At 41.3% G+C, this 7,748-nt stretch overlaps 1 protein-coding gene and 1 long non-coding RNA gene across 2 annotated transcripts in view; one reads left to right on the top strand and one right to left on the bottom strand.

The window, feature by feature from the left end:
* Acoxl (acyl-CoA oxidase-like) overlaps window positions 1-7,748 on the top strand; it is a 289,029-nt gene that overhangs the window by 118,020 nt on the left and 163,261 nt on the right.
* The window catches only part of LOC102003115, a 9,640-nt gene continuing 9,252 nt past the window's right edge, over window positions 7,361-7,748 (bottom strand). Inside the window, exon 4 of the long non-coding RNA XR_263459.1 lies at window positions 7,361-7,617. This is a non-coding gene — a long non-coding RNA (uncharacterized LOC102003115). The remainder of the gene's footprint in view (window positions 7,618-7,748) is intronic.

Genomic DNA, 7,748 nt, shown 5'->3' with positions numbered 1-7,748 from the left:
TCATAATGTATAATCTTCTTGATGATTTACTGAATTCTGTTTGCTAGTATCTTATTGAGGATTTTTGCACCTATATTCATTAGTGAGATTGGTCTATAGTTCTCTTTTTGAGTTGTATCTTTCTTTGGTTTTGGTATTTGGATAATACTTGCCTCCAGGAAAGAGTTAGGGAGTGTTGATTCCCTTTCAATTTCATGTTATTGGCATTAGGTCTTCTCTAAATTTCTTGTAGAATTCAGCAGTGAATCCAATAGGGCCTGGGATTTTCTTCATTGGTAAGTTTTTAATTACATTTTCAATCTCATTAACTGATATTGACTTATTGAGAATTTTTATATCTTCTTGATTCAGCTTTGGTAATTCACATGTATCTAGGAATCTGTCCATTTCTTCTGTGTTTTCCATCCTATGAGAGTAAAGATTTTTGGAGTAGGTATTGATGATCTTCTGAATTTCTACAGGATCTATAGTGACTTTACACTTATCATTTTTCAGTGTATGAATGTGAGTCTTTTCTTTCCTTTTTTTGATAAGGTTCACTAAGGATTTATCAATTTTATTTATTTTTTCAAAGAACCAGCTCTTTGATTCATTAATTCTTTGGATTGTTTTCTTGGCTTCCATTGTGTTAATTTCTACTCTGATCTTTATAATTTCCTCCATTCTGTGGACTTTGGGTTTGTCTTACTGTTCTTGTTCTAGAATCTTGAGTTGCAACATTAGATTGTTTATTTGTGCTCATTCTGATTTCTTGATGTGAGAATTCACCACTATAAGTTTCTCTCTTAGGAATGCTTTCATAGCATCCCATAGGTTCCAGTATGTTGCGTCTGCATTTTCATGTAGTTGCAGATATTGTTTAATTTCTTCCTTTATTTCATCTGTGACCCATTGGTTATGTAGGAGGGCACTGTTTAATTTCCATGTATTTATGGAGTTTTTGTGGTTTCTTTTACCATTAATTTGTAATTTCATTGAAATATGGTCAGATAGTATACATGGGATAATTTCAATTCCTTTGCATCTACTTAAGCATGTTCTGTGGGCTAGAGTATGATCTATTTTACAGAATGCTCCTTGTGCAGCTGAGAAGAATGTGTATTCTGATGATGTTGGGTGAAACAGTTTAAAAATATCCACTAAGTCCATTCATTCATAGATTTGGTTCAGTTCTGTTATTTCTTTGCTGATTTTTTCTCTAGTTGATCCATCTTTTTGTGATAGTGGAGTATTGAGGTCTCCCATTACAAATGTGTTATTGTGTGTTTGACTTTTCTTGTCTATTAATAATTTTCTTACATTGTTGGGTGCTCCTGTATTTGGTGCATATATATTTATTTCCATCATTTTTCTAAACTCATCTATTCTTTTATCTATGTCATCTCTAATATTTTTGATTTTAAGCATCATTTTTTTTCTGTACCTGAGAGATTATTTTCTCCATAGCCTTTTCCACTGGTTTTTTCACTTCTGATGCTATCATTTCAGAAAGTTCCAGTGTTTAATTTTCATCTATCTCCTTGAGTTCTGGGCTTGTGCTAGGTGGGCTGTGGTTCTGGGGTTGCATTTTGCTTCTACATCTTGTCATTTTCTATTTTCTCTTTTAAATTTTGTTTTCTATGTTGATACTTGCCAGTTTCTTATGATATTTCGCTTTATTGCTAGTATTTAGGTTTCCTTAGAACATGTCTGTTCTTCAGGATGTCTTCTAGATGTAGGTGGCTTCTTATAGCTATCCCAAGGCCCTAGCCTCCCAGTTTGTAAATAATGAAAATTACTATTTGATTCAGCTCCTAATCCTTTGGTACTGGGCTTTAGTGATGATTATGACCTTATACAACCACAGTGTTGTGGTACAATGGAGAAAAACTGTTTGTAACATGTGTGACATCCTCACTAAAGTTATATCATTAGTAATAACAATAATTTCAAGTATAGCTTAATGACTGATAAACTATGGTAACCATTAACTTGTTACCTCTGACCACAGGAGTAAACTCTAAAATTATGTAACAAAGTCTAACATATACTGTATACCTGTATGCAGTAATTTTCCCCTTAGTCAGGTGATTTTATCCTCCTGTTTGGAGCAGAGAGGTTAAGATGGTTAGCAGATGGGCTAAAGTGATGAGTGAGATCAAATATAGTAGAGTCAGGGCTGGAGATTAAAAAATTATCACTTAAGTTTTGGGAAACTAGAGGACACAGGAGGGTAAGAATAAAATAGAATTTAAAGAAGTAGTCAGAAAGGGCAGAGATGATGTTTATTCCCTTGAAAGTTTAAATTCAAGAAGTAGTTGAGGAAAGAGAGAAAGTGGGTATATAGAAGAGAATGAAAAAAATGTAAGAAACCTAAGCATTGAAAAAAAATATGGGAAAAAGAAAAAGGGAATGAAAATGAACAGGAGAGAAGAAAGAAAAAGGAGATGAGAGTAAGAGAGGAGAGAACAAAAGGAAAAGAAAAAAATCCCAAATACAAAAATAACTACCAAATACAGAAGAAAACAAGATGATATCCAACCAGACAGGAGAGGGATAGCCAATCAGACAAACAAGGGAGAATGAAAGCAGCAAAATACCTCTGGTGCTTACAGTTCTGTGATAGTGTCCATATTTAATCCCAGAAATATGTTGGGTATGGAGCTAATCTTGGCCTCTGGATGTGGGGCCTGGGACTGGACTTCTGCTGGTGGAGTTCTCTGGAGTCCAACCACTGGCTCCTCACGGCTGCTTCAGACACTTCCACGCTGCTGGTCTCCCCAACTGCCCTGACCTCCAAAAGGTGTGTGTGCACCCATGCACCTGGGACAAGGCTGTTGTCCTGTGTCTCAGGTCTTGGGATTCCTGTCAGTCTACTCAACAAAAGTGTGTGTCCCTGCACTCCTCTCAAAGACCCTGCTTTCCCTGAGACAATGGAGGAAGCATAGAGACAGACTCACTTTCCTCTCACAGGCCCCATGTCCCAGATGGAATGGAGGAAGTGCCAAGTGCAGACTTACTCTCCTCTAGCAGGCCCCCCTTGTAATGTTCTTGACTTTCATCTTCTTGCACTGTCTGTGCTCTCTGGCCAAGCTCAGCGTCCCATCATAATTCAACTGTGCCTTCCATTCCTTCTTTCTCTCTATTCCTGCATTGCAGTAGGGGCTCATCACACTGAAAATCTCAAAATCATACACTCTGCAGGAAGGCCATGCCCTGACTTGAGGAGGGGAAGAAAGATGAGGAACAGTTCACCTGTGTTTTAAAACAAGGCAAAGTCTGTGTTAATAACCCAGAGTTCATCCTTCTACGCAGCACATACATGAATCAAAACATCACACTGTACCACATATGTGCAAATATTATATTGCACTTAAATTAATAATAATAACAAAACCACAAGGTCAGAGAAAAGTTGATGTTTTCTGCTACATAGAAAACTGACTTTCTTATTTCTTTCTAATTTATTGACCCTACTGCCTCTACTCCAGCTTGTGAGAAGACAGCATAATCAAATTAGTTGTAAAACAACAGAAATGTGTGCTATGTATCCTCCCACACACTTCTTTTTCTGTCTCCGTGAAGGTTATCAAACCTTGGTTCCAGGTTCTACCTCCCAGTTTCCTGTGGACACATGCTGTCACAGGAAAATTTGAGGCTTGACTACTGAGATAATTATTCATTCAGTGTTTTGGGCTCTGTTCAAGCAAGAGCATAGTGTGGAAGTCTGGATTTGGTGGACAGGAGCAGCAGACCTCCAGATGTGAGGGAGGAACCTGCTTCTCCTCCTGTCCCCGTGACAGAAACATGAGCAGTCAGACTTCGCTGTAAGAAGGCAAGTAACAGAATTGAGGCAGGACGATTTTTGTCAGTGAAGTGTTGATATATATCCAGCAGCTACACCAAGTCTTGCTGGTTGGATTGCTGGGTAAAATACAGATGCCAGTTAAATTAGAATTGCAAATAACCAGTGCATCCATATGTTAGTCTAAGTATAGAATATTTAAGCTGAAATTTATGTATTATTTACCTGGAATTCAAATTTCACTGAGCAACTTCAGTTTCTGTGTGTTGAATCTGGCAGCCTGGTTTATTAGCCCCTGTACTCGCACTGGCATCTGAGTCAGATGTGCTTCCCACTGCATGGAGCTCATGAAGCCTGGCTGGGGTTGACAGCGGTGGGTTGGCCAACAGACCTTGTTCAACAGACGGTCCTTACTTGCATCTTTTCCCCTCTGCCTCTACCTGCTGGTCCTTCTTGAGCTCACCTGCTCCCACCCCACACCACTCACATTCTCTTGTCCTCAATCAAGGAAGGGATGGAACCTATATTATTCCCTTTTTCATTTTATAATGAAATACCTGAGACAGGTTACTTTACAAAGAAAGGGGTTTTGGAGGTTGGAAGTGCAAACAGCATGTTACAATTTTCAGGGCCTCATTTTGTAGCATAATATCATGGCAGGAGAACATGTGTATCTCTGTGTCTATATCACGTTTCTCCTTCTTATAAAGCCAGGACTTGATGAACAGGTCTCCTTCTTGCTATGTCCAGTGCAGCTCTCAAAATTCTCTCAGGGTGAAGGATGGTAGAAGATGAAGAAATAAAGACAAGAGTCAGAAAACAGAAAGCTGAGGTCAGGTGGAGTCCTCTCTCTGAATGGGAGAAAGGAACTGCTCAAGGACTGCAGCGTGTTTATTTATACACTTGGCAGGTTGATGTCACGTGACACCCCTCTGCCTAGCAACCTCTTTGCTTGGATTGCCTCAGGCTTTCTGTGTTCTTGGAGCTGGCACAGCTTGTTCACATGGCTTGCCTCAGGTGGGCTGTTCAATTCCTGCTCTTTATCCTCTTCTCAGTCTCCAGGATCTGCTATTTCCTCATCTCAGTCAGCTCTGCCTGCTTCACAGCCCCTGTAGACTCAGTGGACCAAATCCACTCATTTGTGGTCTCCTGAGGCTGCTCATCTTTCTCTTCTCTGAATGCACCCCCACAGCCAATCCTGAGAGTCTCACATAGGAGAAAGCAGGAGTAAAGACTCTGAGGGGTGGATAGTTGCTGGGCTACCCTGGGTTAGAATCTAGCCCCTCCACTCACCAGGCTTGTGGACAGTTACTTAGGTTCTCTGGATGTGAATTCTTTCATTGGAAACAGAGTGAGCTATCAGGACCTACTTCAGAGAGTGGCTGGGGGATTGAAGGAGTTAGCACCTGGAATGTGCTCAGGACAGGGCCTGGCACATCCTACACACTGCAGTGTGGTGCACAGCAGGCCCTCGGGGACTCTATGTGGGGATCTGAATCTTGGTTCCATTTGCTAATTGTGCAGCATTGGGAAGGCTGCTGGCATTATGTGTCTCTGTTTCCCCATCTAAAAACCAGGAATAATACCTGGCTTAGAGTGTTATTAGCGTTAGATGAGTAGGTATTTGGACTGTTCAGGGTAGAGTACCAAATGCCCAGAAAATACTGTTGTTTTTACAGTTATCACCCTCCAGACTCTTTAATCTTTCTATTTCTCCATCCCAGCAACTTCCACATTCTGTTGGTTCTATCTCCTGCCCCTCTTACCTCACCTACACCCTCCCTAGCCTCACTTACCCCCCATCCCTTTTCAAGTCCACAATTCCCAAACCCCTGAAATAAAATATGAATTCTCACTGGGACCCTCCTGGACCCTCTAGCATCTTCTGTACTGGGTGGAGCTCAAGCTCCTTCACATGGCCTCAGAGCACCTTCCCCTTGGCTGGCCGCTGCCGACCTCCCCACCTCTGTCCTTTACTGTCTCGCATGGGATCCGTGTTTCATCCTTGAACTCATGGTCTTCCTGCCAGGGCCCCTCCTATGGGCACCCTCCCCAGCCTGCCTCCAGCGTTTGCCCCTCACACCCTGCCTTCCTTCCCCTGAGACACAGCCAAGACTTTCATGTCTTCCATTCCTCTCTGGGAATAAGAAGCCTCCTTCAGAAGCTCCTGGGAGCAGCAACCAGGCCCACTCTTAGCACTGCACATTGCTCTTCATTTGTTTGTTTTGATTTGAGATTGTCACTTCTATGGACACGGAAATTGTGGGTCCTTAGTTTGGCATCTTCCCAGGTAGTAGTACCTGGCTGCCTACGCAGGTGGCTTCATTTAATGGAATGGCACAAGTGTATTGACATCACACTTGGTTGAAATTTTGCCTTTAAACTATCTTGATGGTCTCTGAAACCACGGTTTTATTTGTAGAGGAGTTCGGATGGAGCTGGAAGCTGGAAGCTGGAGCTACCAGTTCAGACAGAGCTGGCCAGGAAAGTTGGTAACTGATACCTCTCTTTGGAATTATCTAGTGGGACTTGCTACAAAAATGAATGTCCTAGCTAAGAAAGTGGCTCACAACTTTTAAAAAATTTATATTTACAGTGTTCCAGCCTAGAGGGTTATTTTGAATCTGCCTCTTATTTATTTATTCTTAGCCAAATGGGCAGTTCAAGCCATCTAGGCTGGGCTCCAGACCAAGAGGGGCCACAGCACCATCTACACTTCTGTATTTCAACTGGATTCAGTTACTCTCTAGGGCAGTCTTTCTTCCCGATGCCTGTAGGGATAAAATTAAGATAATAGCTGACACATATTCAAGTATTCACCATACACTAGGCTCTGGCCTCCTAAGACTTCATATATAACTGTTTAATATCTCATAACAACTCAACAGAGCAGAGATTTCTGTCTGGTTTTTGCTTTTGTTTTTTGAGGTGCAAGGATTTAAACCCAGGCCTTCACACTGAGCTACATCCCCAGCCATTTTTCTAAAAATTTAAGTTAGGGTCTTGTGAAGATGCCCAGGCTGGCCTTGACCTTTGTAATTCTCCTGCCTCAGCCTCCTGAGTAGCTGGGATTATAGGTGTGTGCTGCCCAACCTGGCTGTCTTTGTTTTATAATTAATGTTTCTATAGCACCTAGAACCAAGCCTTGGAAAGTGATAACTCATTGCTATTTGTTGAATAAGTGAATGGGTGAATGACACTTCACAGACTGAGGAATTTACTGAGATCCTGTCCCATGTAAATGAAGTTCAGGATAGTTCAGTACCTTGGACATCCTTCATCCAGGGAATGCTGCTTTTTAAAATAGAATTCTAATGTGTTATCACCAAAAAGCCTTATTTGGTCTTGTCATGCAAAATAAACTTTTGTAAATCCAATCCTGCCGTCTCACTGACTTTGCTGGCTTCAGAAATGCTCTGTCTGTGTTCCCTATGAATCTTATCATGATGGTGTGTTCTAATACTTACTTTTTCTTTACCTGTAACTTGGGTGGGTGTAGTTTGTAAACAGGTAACTAAAGGCATCACCTGCTAAGTAGACATGTTTAGAAATGCCACAAAAATCTTTATTTCCTCATATTTTTTTCTGAGCCACTCTGGGCTTTCTTACGTCAGATTTTATTAAGACATACTTCTCTTGAATTGTGACACATGCAGAGCATGTAAAGCTTCTCAGACTGCCTTTTCAAGCAGACCTAAGAGAACAGCAAGGAACAAGAGCTGCCAGATGTGCCTCTTGATCTGGTGGATGAGGGCTGTCCCGTAGCAGGGTCCTGCGCCTGGTAGGTGACGTTCAATCACACACAAGTATCACAGTGAACTGTCGTCCAGCCTCTGCAAAGAAAAATGCATGATTCTTTTCTAACTGAATATTTGTTTCTTATTTCCTACCCATTTCCAACCTTAGGGGATGGATAAGGATATGTGCAAGCATGTGTGTATGTGTGTGTGTGTGTGTGTGTGTG

The sequence above is a fragment of the Chinchilla lanigera genome, unplaced genomic scaffold (assembly GCF_000276665.1).
Source record: "Chinchilla lanigera isolate Chin_1 unplaced genomic scaffold, ChiLan1.0 scaffold00069, whole genome shotgun sequence".
In the NCBI taxonomy this organism is placed as follows: Eukaryota; Metazoa; Chordata; class Mammalia; order Rodentia; family Chinchillidae; genus Chinchilla; species Chinchilla lanigera.
This window is presented reverse-complemented; position numbering and strand designations above follow the sequence as displayed.